The sequence below is a fragment of the Suricata suricatta genome, chromosome 11 (genome assembly GCF_006229205.1).
Source record: "Suricata suricatta isolate VVHF042 chromosome 11, meerkat_22Aug2017_6uvM2_HiC, whole genome shotgun sequence".
NCBI lineage: Eukaryota > Metazoa > Chordata > Mammalia > Carnivora > Herpestidae > Suricata > Suricata suricatta.
Genome location: NC_043710.1, coordinates 31,278,513 through 31,292,125, shown reverse-complemented (window position 1 = coordinate 31,292,125; position 13,613 = coordinate 31,278,513). Strand labels below are relative to the sequence as shown.

The 13,613-nt window shown below is 37.7% G+C and overlaps 1 long non-coding RNA gene across 1 annotated transcript; it reads right to left on the bottom strand.

Annotated features, from left to right (window-relative positions):
* Positions 1-8,127: 8,127 nt before the first annotated feature.
* LOC115306163 lies at positions 8,128-8,533 on the bottom strand. Its single transcript, XR_003915216.1, has 2 exons — positions 8,389-8,533; positions 8,128-8,312 (listed from the first exon to the last, which is right to left on the bottom strand). It is a non-coding gene; the product is annotated as an uncharacterized LOC115306163 (long non-coding RNA).
* Between the last annotated feature and the right edge of the window lie 5,080 nt (positions 8,534-13,613).

The window sequence follows — 13,613 nt, the reverse complement described above, 5'->3', positions numbered from 1 at the left end:
GCTGGGAGAACTGGACAGCAACATGCGGAAGAATGAAACTAGACCACTTTCTTACACCATACACAAAAATAAACTCAAAATGGCTGAAGGACCTGAATGTGAGACAGGAAACCATCAAAATCCTTGAGGAGAAAGTAGTGTTCAGTTGTTTTTGAGATGAAAGTCTCTTCAGGAATTGCTGTGTCTCCAGGTCAACACCTTGAGTCAGAGTAAATGTAAACACAGCTATAGGACCAAGGAATGAAGATTACTTTTTGTTTATTCCTTCTGAGGTATTAGATAGAAAAAGCTATATCTGCAAATTTCTCTAAGATACATTTCTCTTCCTTGGGTTTTTGTTGAGTTTTTTGAGGGTCACTATTTTCAAGCTGCTTAGAAGCTCTATTATTTGACTGGGTTGTCCTATAATGTACTGGCTTGAATCTTCCTGAGGCCACAGCTTTGGATTCATTTTTAGACTATGTTTTCCTGAACATATCCTAGATTTGATCTTTGCCTAGAAGTCATTTCTTAATTTTAGCAACATAGGTTGTCTGGAAAGGCTGAGAAATCTTAAACTCAACAATTTCTGACTGTTTTATCAGTATTTTCTTTACCTTTTCTCTCTCTGGTTGCATTTCTCTAGAAACAGCAGAAGGGAGGTAGCACCTTTAACACTTCACCTGGAAATCTCCTTAGTTAAATCATTCAGTTCACTAGGTTCATTTCTTACTTTCATGTTATCAAAAGGGACAGTGCTGCTGAACTTTCTCAATTCCATAACAAGGATCCCCTTTCTTCCGGGTGTAGGTAATATTATCTTCAATTTACTATAAGCCCTTACCTGCTGGACTGAAGGATCTGCTGCCAGGATGGCTCAATCATATGATTTTTAGAAGGAGGCCCTGATTCTTTAGGGTTCTCCATAGGGCTACTCATATGTTACTCAGTCATAGCAGCTGACTGAGTCCAAAGGAAATGATTCACATGAGAGTAAGGCAGAAACCATGATGCCTTTTATGACCTAATGCTGATATTAAAACATCATTATTTCTGCAATATTTTAATGGTAACATAAGTCAGCCCTATTAATTGTGGGAGGGGATTAGATAAGGATGTGAATACCAGGAGACAAAAATCTTTGGGAGACATCTTGGAGGGTGGACAAAAGGTAACACAGAGATTAATAATAGGTAGCCCAACAGCAGTGTACTGACAAGCCAGCTCTTTAAAAAATTAACCAAAACAAAAATACCCCAATTTGTACTGTTTGCCATGATGTAAAAACTCCCACTAGGTCCATGTGTAAGCTACCAATGGAGGCTACCAGTGTTTAAGCTACCACCAGAATTGAAAAATTCCCACGTATTTAGCAATTGACTCGCATGAGTTGGTAAGAACCAACTCCAGGATACCACTGCCCCCAGGGCTGGAGAGGATGCAGGGAATAGGATGTTTCTAAAAGCAAGTAGGCATAAGATTGGCTCCTTTAGGTGGACAAAAATGGAGGCTCTAGGACAAAACTACAGGGATAGAAAGCATATTAGTGATTGGGAAGGGGGGTAAGACTGAAAATGGGCATGAGAAATCTTAGTGTAATGGAAATTATGTAAAACTGGATTTTGATGATGGTTACACAAGTTTGCAAATTCACAAAAAATAATTTTTCTTTTCAATAGAGGGGCTAGGATACCATCCAGATCTAACCCTAACAGACCATACTACAATAGGGTATCAGGAAAGTAGAAGCTGCCCTCTATGCTGTTTGATATTTTAAATGTGAAGGGAGGCCCAAGTGATCCCTATTTCCTGATGTTTACATCTTTGTATAATCTCCTCCTTTTGAGTATTGGCAGGACCTTTGCTTTGCTTCTAACCAATACAACATGACACAGGTGAAGGGATATCACTCCCATGGTTATTCTATATTATATAAGATTCCCTCTCACTAGCAGACCCAGTTTCTCCCTCCTTGCTGGCTTTGAAGACGAACGGTGCTATGAATCCTACAGTCACAAATAATTCTGTCAGTAACCCGAATAAGCTTGGAAGTGGATTATTCTTCAGATGAGAATGAAGTCCAGCTGACACCTTGATTACAGCTTTGTGAGATTCTAAGTGGAAGACCCAGCTAAGCTGTGCTTCAACTCCTGACTCACAGATATGTGAAATAATATACGTGTGTTGTTTTGAGTGCTAAATTATTATAACACAATGGAAAAATAATAAATTCTTCTTCAAATATAGTCATATAAAAATTTAGGGTTAAATTTGTGGTCCATGTTTATACTGTTATGATTTTATGAACACATTTTACAGCTGAATCTCTTCTTTCTAAATTTTTTGTTTTCCAGGATAAATAATTGTCTTGCTTTTCTTTGATTTGTTTCTATGGGCCTATCACTAATTCATCTCTAAACCTTCTGTAAAAGTGTAAGTATATCAAACTCAGTGGTAAACCATCAACTTAATTTTAGCTATTGAGGAGTTTGATTATATTTTGATCCTATCTCCTTGCTGCAACTTTGGAGACCTTTAGGGTTATCTTTACCTTTTGAATTCTAAAATTGTCTGATGATGTGTAGTGGTAGTATTTTTTTTTTTTTATTGTATTGGGCATCCAACAGATACTTTCAGTCAGAAAAAATGTACATCAGTTCTGGGACATTTCTTTTTATTTTTTTTTTCTCTCTCTCTTTGAAGGGATGGTCATTCCTCCTTTCCATTTTCTTCTTAAATGGGAAGAGCTTCAAACTTTGCCTTTGCTATTTCTCTTGGCTTCTCAAGGACTTTATTCCTACAGACACATTCTGAGGTGAAGGAGGAGTATAACTTATTTATCTGCTTTCTTTTTAAGATTTCAGCATTTTAGGATCTGCTAAGTCAATTATCACCCATCCATTTGCCTTCCAACTTTCAAAGTGGTGTGTGTGTGTGTGTGTGTGTGTGTGTGTGTTTAGCTCTTTATAAAAGATAACTTTACTGTCATTTCAGTGTATTTAGGGAAGAGCAGAACATAAACTGTTCATTCTAATTTCTATAATCAGAATTTGTCCTCTCTACATTTAACTTTTCTATTGTTCTCTAATAATAGCCCTATGAGGTAAGCAAGAAAGATGCCTTATCCCTCTGATACTGATAAAGTACTTGAGAGTTAGATTGTTTAAGGGACTTGTTTGAGATTACTAACTTGATCCTGGAATGTTTAAGTCTCAGGAGTCAGATATGTGTTTGTTGTTTCTTGTTGTTTCACCTGTTGCATATTGCTTCCTAATTCTGGCCAGTGATCTCAAAGGTTATCAAATTTGGATGTGGACTTCTATTCCAGTGTTTCTTAAAATGTATGCCATACCACAATAGTCCCAGGAGAACCTCTGAAAAAAATTACTCCATAATCAACCACACTTGAGAAATACTCTATCCTAATGGATTCCCCTAATTCTACGACACCATTGGTTGTAGGAAATAGTTATTAAGGATTAATAACAGATTTTGGTGGAGCTGTAAGGGAAGGTGAGAAAAAATATATTAAAACTATGTTATAAGAAACATAGAGTTTGAAAAGTGTAAAATGGTTTTTAAAAGTAAACCTTATAATTGAGCAAATTTACTGTATTTCCTTTTCATAGTTGCTTACATATTAAAGACTGAAAATGGTAAAAAAATATGCTAAAAATATTTAGTTCAGTGTTTCTCAAATGAATTTTACCATTAAAGCTCTTTTTCATTTAATATCCATTAATATTCCAAGTCATTTGTTTATTTCTATAATAACTATTTGTCGAGCTTTCTGCTGTTTGTGGGAGACTATGCTATGTGCTAAATACTGTCATGATGACAGAGCCATCCAGCCCCTCATGGAGTTTAAGTGAGATGGGTGTGTATCTAGCAGAGGTTTTTGTCTAATTTGAAAAATTAGTTATTTACTCTGGGGAGCTGAGATTCAAGTTAAAACCAGAAAGAGGGGTGTGAGTTAGTTTTTTGGAAGGTGAGGGAGTGGGGGAGGAGAGTGGAGGGGGCAAAGAGCATTCCAGGAATAGATACTGTTATTTCAGACTCCACATGGAGAAAGCAGAGACAGTCCAACCTCTTCCATTTATAGACAAAGAAAGTATAGTCTAGAGAAGTTAGAATTAAAGAATATAAATCTTGAATGGAATCTTACACATCCAATCCAATAGTATGCCTGGAATACAAATTACCTTGGCCATGTCTTAGATAAATTGTTGCTGTTTCTTTGAAACAACAGTTCCTAGAGGTTAAAAGGCCTGGGTCAATCTCTTTTGGAAATTCATAAAATGTTTTTTTAATGCCCAGACAGGGTAGCATCTATAATATTTACACTAAATAAACATTTTTTGATATACATGTAAAAACAGTAAGGAAACACAATGATTAAATACACAATACCATATAGAGATAATGCTGAACGTTTTGACTCAACGCTGTTATGAATGTGAGACTCAGACTGAATTACACTCCTAAGCTCCATTCCACCTTCCCATACCACATGGGCTTTCAGAAAGTTCACTATCTCTATTTTATAGGTTGACTGGATAATGTAGCATTCACCTATTGGGCTACTTTTTGGAGACCTATAGAACAAACAAGTCTTCTTCTTTCATGAAAAAGCTTTTTTTGAATGCATAGGTACTCGCCATAAATTCCCATGGTGAAAATATCTCCAGTGTCCTTAAGCATTTCTCAGATACTAGTTTCTAGGACCTTCATTCTTCTATTTCATCTTCATTCTTCTATTTCCTGGGAAACCTAGAGGTTGGTAGTCCCTGGCTTTATGAAGTTCCTCTGTCAATACCATGGCATAACTTCCTACTTACTTAAATGCAAAATCTTCACTGAACCATTTCAGACCCCTTCAGCTCATTTCATATTAACTGACAGGGAATTTCTCCAATTGCAGCTAGCTCTGTCCTGTCATCACCCTCCAATAGTGAATTCTTCCCCTGAGTGGAATGGGTTCTTTGAGAAAATGAGTTCTTTGGGCAAATGGGTTCTTTGAGCAAATGGGTTCTTTCTTTCAGGATGAATAGATTCTTTGCATGTTATTCTGTAATCTGGGTATCCCAATGGAATATGTGTACCCTGAATCAATATTTCAGCCAGTCTGACATGCTTATAGGCCACACTCATGCCAGTCACCGAGGAGGAGTTAAAGAATACTTGAGAGAAGTTTTGGACAATTTTCTAGGACTCCCCCCATTTTCTGTATGGTTTCCCTTTTAACCCATCTCCTGTTTGAGATGATACCTCAGTAGTTTTCACCTAACTCTGACTCACTATTTCTTTAAGTGCTTTTATTGTATATTATTTCTTTGGTTGCCTCTCTTTCCAGTGGTCCCATATAAGATAACCTTCCCTTTTGGGCTCTGGGAACATATTCCCTCCAATGTCCTTCTTGTATATTATACTGGCAAAGCCCATTTTGACCATTAATGAAAATAAAAATGTACAATGTGAGTATGTGTGAAAATTAGTCTCTCATTAATTTTAGAGAGTTCTTCATCATACCTAAATTCCTGGGATATCCTCATCTGAGACAGGCAATTGTTGCACAGGACAAATAAAGATCCCCATATGTGAAAATTTCATGAAGTCTTGTAGAAGTCTAGGTCAGGATTTCTGTCTCTGAGTTCCTTGGAAAGTATCAAAGCCCAAGAGACAATGAGTAAATTTGGTGATAATCTTTCAGAAGATTAGATAATTGTTCTTAATTATTCATTCATTTTGCCATGGCCTCCCATGAGAATAAGCAGAATATCTTTCCTGGGTGTGTTGGATATTGGCGTAGGTCCAGTGAACTGCTTTGGCCAAGTTAGTGTTAGCAGAGGTGATGCCGCAGAAGCTTCATGTGAGCTTCCCTAGAGTGCCTGACCTTTTGCACTTTGGCTAACTACCAGAAGAGCAAGCCCCAGGCAACCAGAGGTCCCAGAACAAAAGACTTGAACCTGACCTGCCACTTAGAGCAGAGCTGCCTCAGCCAGCTCACAGGCTGGTTAGTGAAAAGTGTTTATTGTTACAAGTTACTGAGATTTTGAAGTTGTTTATTATATAGCTTTATCAGAGCAGCAATCTGAATCATAAAATCCTTTATACCACATTTTATACAAGGCCCCTCAAGATATTGTTTTTATTACCTACCCTGGAGAGCTTTCTATTATTATGGGTTAAAATGTGTTCCAAAAAAGATATGTTGCTGTCTTGACCTCCAGTTCCTTGAATGTGATCTTATGTGGAAATAGGTTCTTTACAGATGTAATCAGGTCAAAATGAGGTTGTACTTGGTTAGGTTGGACCCTCATGTAGTATGACTGGTGTTCTCATAAGAAGAAAAAGCAGAAATTCAGACAGAGAAACAAGAGGAGAATACTCTGTGATGACAGAGGCAGAGATTGAAGTGATGAGCTGCAAGCCAGGGGATGCCAAGAACTGGCACGTGCCATTGGAAGCTAGGAAAAGGCAAAGGATTCTCCTCAGGGTTTCAAAGGGAGCAGCTTTGCTGTCACGTTAGTTTCAGACTTCTAGCCTCCAGAACTGTAAAATAAATACCCAGTTTGTGGTACTTTGTTATGGAAGTCTTTGGAAACTAATACAACTTTTCTAATGCCCCTGAACCTCAGAGTTTTTTTCTCTATTTGTATAATACCTCATTTGTACCATTGGTAGTGACTTTATCACATTCCATAACTCTGTTATCGGAGTTACTTTTATCTCTCATACTAGGCTGGGCACTCCTGAAGCTTTGTGCATTTTCCATGATAGTTAAATGACTTAATCTTTCTGAAAAGGTTTTAAAACTACCAAATTGCTACACAAATGTTGGGTTGTTTTATGATTATTAATTTGAATTAAGTGCCTACTACTGAGTGCCAAGCATGGTTCCAGGTGAAATGGATACCATGAATGGAGTTTATAAACAAAAGTAAACTCATCATATAGGATTAAACAAAGGGCTGTAATAGAGAAGAACTGGGGGCATTTACTTTAGAGAGTTAGGACAATCTTCTCTGATGAGGTGATATTTAATTTGAGATCCAAATGATAAAAGCATGTCATTGATATGAAGAGGTAGGGAAAAATTATTCCAGGCAAAGGAAAAAGCAAGCTCTAAATCTCTGTTTGAGGAAAGAGGATGACCCAATCCTAGAGACAGAGGCAAAGGAGACCAGACCAATTGAAGTGGGCTCAGATCAGTTGTTGATGTTTGAGAGTCAGGAAGGGGCCATATCTCTCAGAATTCTGCAGGATATGGTCAAGAGTATGGGTTCTAAATGCAATTAGGGAACTACTAGAGGATTCTATGTAAAATGGTAAGATGGAACTTAGATTTTAAAAAATTCATCTGGCTTCTGTTATGGACGAAGTGGTAGTTGGTGGAAGGAAGGAAGGAAGGAAGGAAGGAAGGAAGAGAGTAGATAGGAAGGAGACTATGATAGTTATCTGAGTGAGAGGCAGATGATAACATGGATTAGGGTAACATAAGTGATAATTTTGGTAGCTTAGATTAAGATACATAGGTTATGTACTTTCTTAACTATATGTTTGATGGTACTGAACCATTTTTACTGAAATGCAGAACCTAGGTTTCAGGGTAAAGTTAGGAATTCACAAAAAATTTCCCTCAATGTTTCCCTCCTAAATGCCAACTTTGGGCCTTAACATAAGGGACAGAAATTCTGACTTAATGAATATGGAATTCTGTGTCAACTGAACCTTATGTTTCAAAACAGGAGTTGGAAAACTTTTTCTTAAGTGAATAGATAGTACATATTTTAGGCTTTGCAAAACAAGAAGCAAAATATTGGATACTATGTATATATTTATAACTGCTTAAAATGTAATCACCTAAAAATATAAAGTCCATTTTTAGCTTGGAGGGCCATAAATAAGACAGGAAAGTAGCCATTAACCCCTGGTCTAGGTCAGCAGTTGACAAACTACCGTTCATGGGCCAAATCTAGCCAATCACTTAGTTTGGTAAATAAAGTTCTTGTTCACACAGATTTATGCCTATTTGTTTACATATTGTATATGGCTATTTTCCTGCTACAATGACAGAGTAGAATAGTTGCAACAGAGATCATATTTCCTATTATGCTTGGGCTACTATAACAAAATACCATAGATAGGGTGGCTTAAACAACAGAAATTTATTTTCTCATTGTCCCGGAGATTGGAAGTCTAAGATCAAAGTGTCAGCATGGATGGGTTCTGGTGAGGACTCCCTTTCTGTCATATAGATGGCTTCCATTCTGCTGTCTGCACACATGGCTTTTCCTCAGTGTTGGTACAGAAGGAGAGAGAATGAAAGCTCTCTGGAGTTTCTTCTTATAAGGGCACTAATTTTGTAATGAGAGCCCCACCCCTATGACCTTATCTAAACCTAATTACCTCCCAAAGTCTCCACTTCTAAATATCCTCACATTGATAAGAGTGTTTGAGCTCTCTTCTTCCATCCTCTGGAAAGTTGATTATCTTCTGTAGGTTTCCCAGGAGGCCTGTCTTTTTATGAGCTTCTCTGGATCTGAGTCCTGAGTATTTCACCAGCCCACACATGGTCTATCTCTTCAGCACTGTTTTCACAAAGGGAAAATTCTGCTCCACTCTGTGACATTCCATAACTGTTACAACAGAACTCAAGTTAACAAGCATTCGTCTAGAATTTTGTATGAGAGGCTTTGAGGATATAGAGGGGACCTAGATTATAACATAAAAAGAATGTGAAATCTATTATTGGACATTCTTAAATTTATTCTCTTTAAAAGGTCCCTTACCACATTGACTAATGTAAATGCCAATCTCTCACCAAGACACTCTCCTCTCTTCATTCTTCCCTCTCCTCTTTTTCCTTCTCTGCTTTCTCCCATGCCCCAAATTTCAGTTTCTTCCTCCTATTGAGTGGTTGAGTTACTTTATAAAAATTCCTTTTTGTCTATTCTGTAATAGGTTTTATCTTTTATTCCTAAGAGCCATGTCAAGATTTTTTTTCTTGGGCATTGTATATAACATTATAATAAATGTTAGCTATTAAGTTCTTTCAAATATTTGTCTTCTTAAATAAAAATTGCTTCCTTCTTAACCTCAAGATAATAATTCTTTTTATCTGAACACTAAATATCATGATTGGTGAACAGCCATCCTCTGTAGAGATGCCTGCTGTATCATCTGGCCATGGTCATGAGAGTTCTGTAATTGGAGGCATTGATGTTTCCTTATTATGTGTCACACAGTATGCTAGGTATGTGACTTACAGTACAATATCTCATTTAATGCTTATTTAATTCTCTTACGTAAATCCTTTTTCCCCATTTTGCAGTTAAGAAAATTGAAGTTCAGATGTCTTTGTGTCCAAAGTCACATCTTTAATAAATGAGATTTGAACCCATCTTTCTGCTGCTAATTTCCAAGCTGTTTTCACTGCACCACAGTTTTGAATCTGGCCAATCTTTTATGGAACACCAGATATAAACAGAGAAAATATATCACTTTCTGGGGAGCAAGAAAATAAAGAAATATTAGTTGATATTTTTAGATACTTTCAACTGTTGGGCCAGATTGTGGAGAATGGGGAAATGACAAATATCATATTTCTGTTCCAAAAAGGACAATAAACCATGTAAGTAGTTCTCCTTAGGTTAGTATATGAAGCAGGTGTGGGGGAAAATATGAGAAACAACCCTGTGGGCTCCAGCGAGGAAACACTTCAAAAAATATCATTTGATTAAGAGACAGCCCGCATGATTCAATGAGGAGGCGGAGGTATTGCCTTGGAAAAGCATCAGATAAAGAAATACTAAATGCCTGTAGAAGTGTCGTGGGTATGGGGGCTAAAAACAGCTTGTGGAATGGCAAACTTTCTGAAAAACATGGCAACAGCAAGTGTCCATAAATGGCAACTTCACTCTCTGTGGATGAGTGGGAAACAGCAGAGGATAATTTTTAGATTGCTTGTTTTTTACGTTAGTGGAGTGAAGTGATGCCATTGGAAATATTAAGAAGGATGAGAATGTGTTGGTGACGAAAGAACACTTATGAAAATAGAATATCACTAGGACGTGGTAACCTGATGGGGATCATTCAATGACTAAATAGAGACTATTGTTGATAACCAAAAAAATAGTGCTGTTAGCCAATTAACCAGAATAGAATCCCTTTCCTCTGCAGCACTTCGATGTAAAAAAAACCAGTATTTTCCACAACAAGAGGCCTTTGTGAGCTTACTTAATTATCTTCAGGTAACAGAACACCTCAGTTACTTGCATGTTTGCTAATCTTGTTTCTTTCTCAGTTTAATAGAGGACTAAAAATCTGGTTAGGCTTCAGGATTTCTATGGATTAATAAAGACTCCATCCATTCAACAGATTTTTGTTGAGAAATTACAAGGTAGCAGATTTTATGGTGGTTGTGGATGATTTAAAGATGGAAAACCTGCCCTTGTAGCATTAAAGGAACAATAGGTTAAAACGAAAGCATTCTTGAAGCTAACCTAAAATCCTTAAGACATCAGACTCCCTCCCCTAACTATAAAAGGCAAAATATGTCAGATGGAAGGCTCTAGTCAGCTAGATTCTGGCTGGTTGAGCTTAGCGTATATTAAAATATAATGAAGATAATATCAACTTCAAGTTCAATCTTGTTATTTCTTAGGTAATTTTTAAAATTTATTGTTATTATTTGCCTGGTTATAATGGTAAGAACCCATTGTCTTGGATTTTTAGGACAAAATAAAATATCTCTACCACTTTTTAATAAGAACAAACCTACACTCTTTTAGCAAAGAAAATGGGCCAGGAAACGTTTTGAGAGCCAGGTATATGTTTTTTTGGGTAAAACAAAAGTTTTTAGGAATTTGAGATTAATGTCTATTTGAGAAACATTGCAAAAGTTTTATTTCCTCATGAAAGCATGGGAAAAGTTGATAATATAGATTGGGTTTGCATTTCACCAAGTGATTTCCCTACATTCTAAGCACTGGTATTGGGACTCTTTTTTTTTTTTTTTTTTGGTATTGGGACTTTTAAATTATATTTTATTAATAGGGGATATTGGATGAAGACTATTTGGCACACCATAGTTTCAAAGGACCCATTATCCTTCCTTCTCTTTAAATTCCTTAATAGAACAAGATTAAAAACTTAGAGAAAACTTTATTTCTTTATTTTCCTCCCTGTTAACACTCTCTGCATTAATTCTCTTTCATCAAAGCTTTGGATTCTCTTTCACTCAAATACCTGTGCTTTGAGTCTCTTTTTTCCTTCTATTTTACTAATCCACATTCAGCTATTTTTTTATTAGTATGGATTTAAAAAAACCTGGGTTATAATAAAGTAATTTATAGCAATTTACTCTGTGTGTGACATCAAAAAACCATTCACACATAAACAATGCACTTAAACCAAATGAATAGGATCTTTTGTAAAATTTTACTAGCAGCTTCTATTGAATAAGTGCTCAGTGAATACCAACTACAGTGTGGGAAACACTGTGTAAGGCACTGGATGGGACTGGGAAGCAGGAGGCAAAAATGGATAAAACATAAAGCCCACAATGGAGTCAAGATGGGGCTAACACATATCACACATGGTTAGAACATAGTGTTGAGTGAAGTAAATGCTATACGAGAAGATAAAAATTCAGTCTGTATTCAAAAGTAGAAAAAATATCTAATTGAAGGGATGAGGATGACTTTTTGGAGGAGAGTATCCAAGTTAAGGTTCATGAATGAACAAACAGTATTTTAACATGTGAAACGTAGGTAAGGTATCCAGATGTCAGGAACATCATGAATGCAAATATAACATCAAAACAACTTCAGGGTGTGTCTAGGGAATGATGTATGGTTCAGTTTGGCCAAAGTGGTGGGTTCATAGTAAAACTCCTTTTTTTCCTTCTCCAAATGATACGTTATCCTAAACTCTAAAATATAAATCAAATACTCTAGTTAAAATGTGTGTGTGAGAGAGAATGAGAGAGAGAGAAAGAGAGACAGAGACAGAGAGAGAGAGAGAGACAAGAGACAGAGAGAGAGAGAGGCAGAGAGAGAGATAGAGAGCACATGTGCAACCAGAGGGAGTATATTACTGTCCACGGGCTGACATAACAAATTACCGCAAACTCAGTGGCTTAACAGAAATTTATCCTCCCTCAGTTCTGGAGGCTTAAGTATGAAATTAAGGGCCATACTCCCTCTGAGAGCTGTAGGGAAGAATCCTTTCTTGTCTCTTGCTAGCTTCTGCTGGTTGCTGGCAATCCTTGGTACTCTGGTGTATGGCAGCATAACTAATTTCTGACTTCATCTTCGTATGTCTTTCTCCCTTGTGTCTTGTGTTTCTGCATCCAAATCTCCATTTCCTCTTCTTATTAGGACACCTGTCATAATTGAACTTAGGGCTTATACTAATTCAACATACCTCGTCTTAACAAAATACAATATAAATACTCTACTTACATACATACGTACCTGGGATTAGGACTTCACCTTATCTTTTTGGGAGACACAATTTAACACACACCAGGGAACTTTCTTAAGAGTCTGCATTTTCCTTACTACCACTACTCCCCTCTCCTACAATGACAACTGAGACATTGTAACTGAACCGTAGGATTGGTTACGGAGGACACTTAGAACCACTGAGCTGGCACTACATTCCCTCATCACTTGAACAGTGGATCACCTAAAGTTCTTCTTACATACAGAGTCCTTGAGCTTCCCCCCTACCCACATCTGCTAAATCAGTCTTGGAGTCTCTGTTTCTATCAAGCGTTCCAAGGAAGCCTTGTGATTGATTAGTCAAATTCATAGTAAACATTGAGTTGGAGCAGAGGGACATTTTGGAAAATAGACTGAAAAGGTAGATTATGGAGAACCTGGATATAAGGCTGAGGAACAAGAATTTCAAGGAGAGTTTGGGGTGACTTCTTCCTGGTGCTCATTTATAACAGTACACTTGGGAATACACAGGACAATTCCCAAAAGCAAGGTTTTAGGGCTTCCTTCTTACTTGGGAGGTGGCTCTGGTGCCTTTGAGTTCTAAAAGTCCAGCCTGAAGTTCATATGATTCCCCATCTTCCAGGAAAACTCCTGAGCACAGGGGTGGGAGCATCCTGTGTCTGAGGGTTGACCTGCAGAGCTCTGGGGTGGGGGTGGGGGTGGGGATGGGGGTGCTCATTTTGCTGGCTGAGGAAGAAATGCCTGCTGTAGCAGCTGCCTTGTGTTTCCTCATCAGGGTTGCCTCCACCTTGAGGACACATGTGGGAGCGGACAAGGGAAGTCAGTATAGGAAGAGAACTGCCGGGCCTAATGGGCGGACAGGCCGCAGGGGAGGGAAGGCATGCTGTTGGTGACTCAGAGTCAGCAAGAGGTGGATGTCACCAGCAGGAAGTTGGAGTCAGGAGGCACTGCCAGGTACTTTTCCATCCTCCCCCGCAACTTGATCCTGTGGTCCAGGATGCCAAAATGCACAGACCAAACTCAGAACTGTTTCCTAGAACTGCACAAGCTGTTTGGACTGATGTGAGCTAGTCAAAATAAAATGATTGAAGGAACTGTCACAATCCAGTGAATAATGTACAATCCTGCTTGTGCAGATGGTTTTCTTGACTGATGATTAGAACA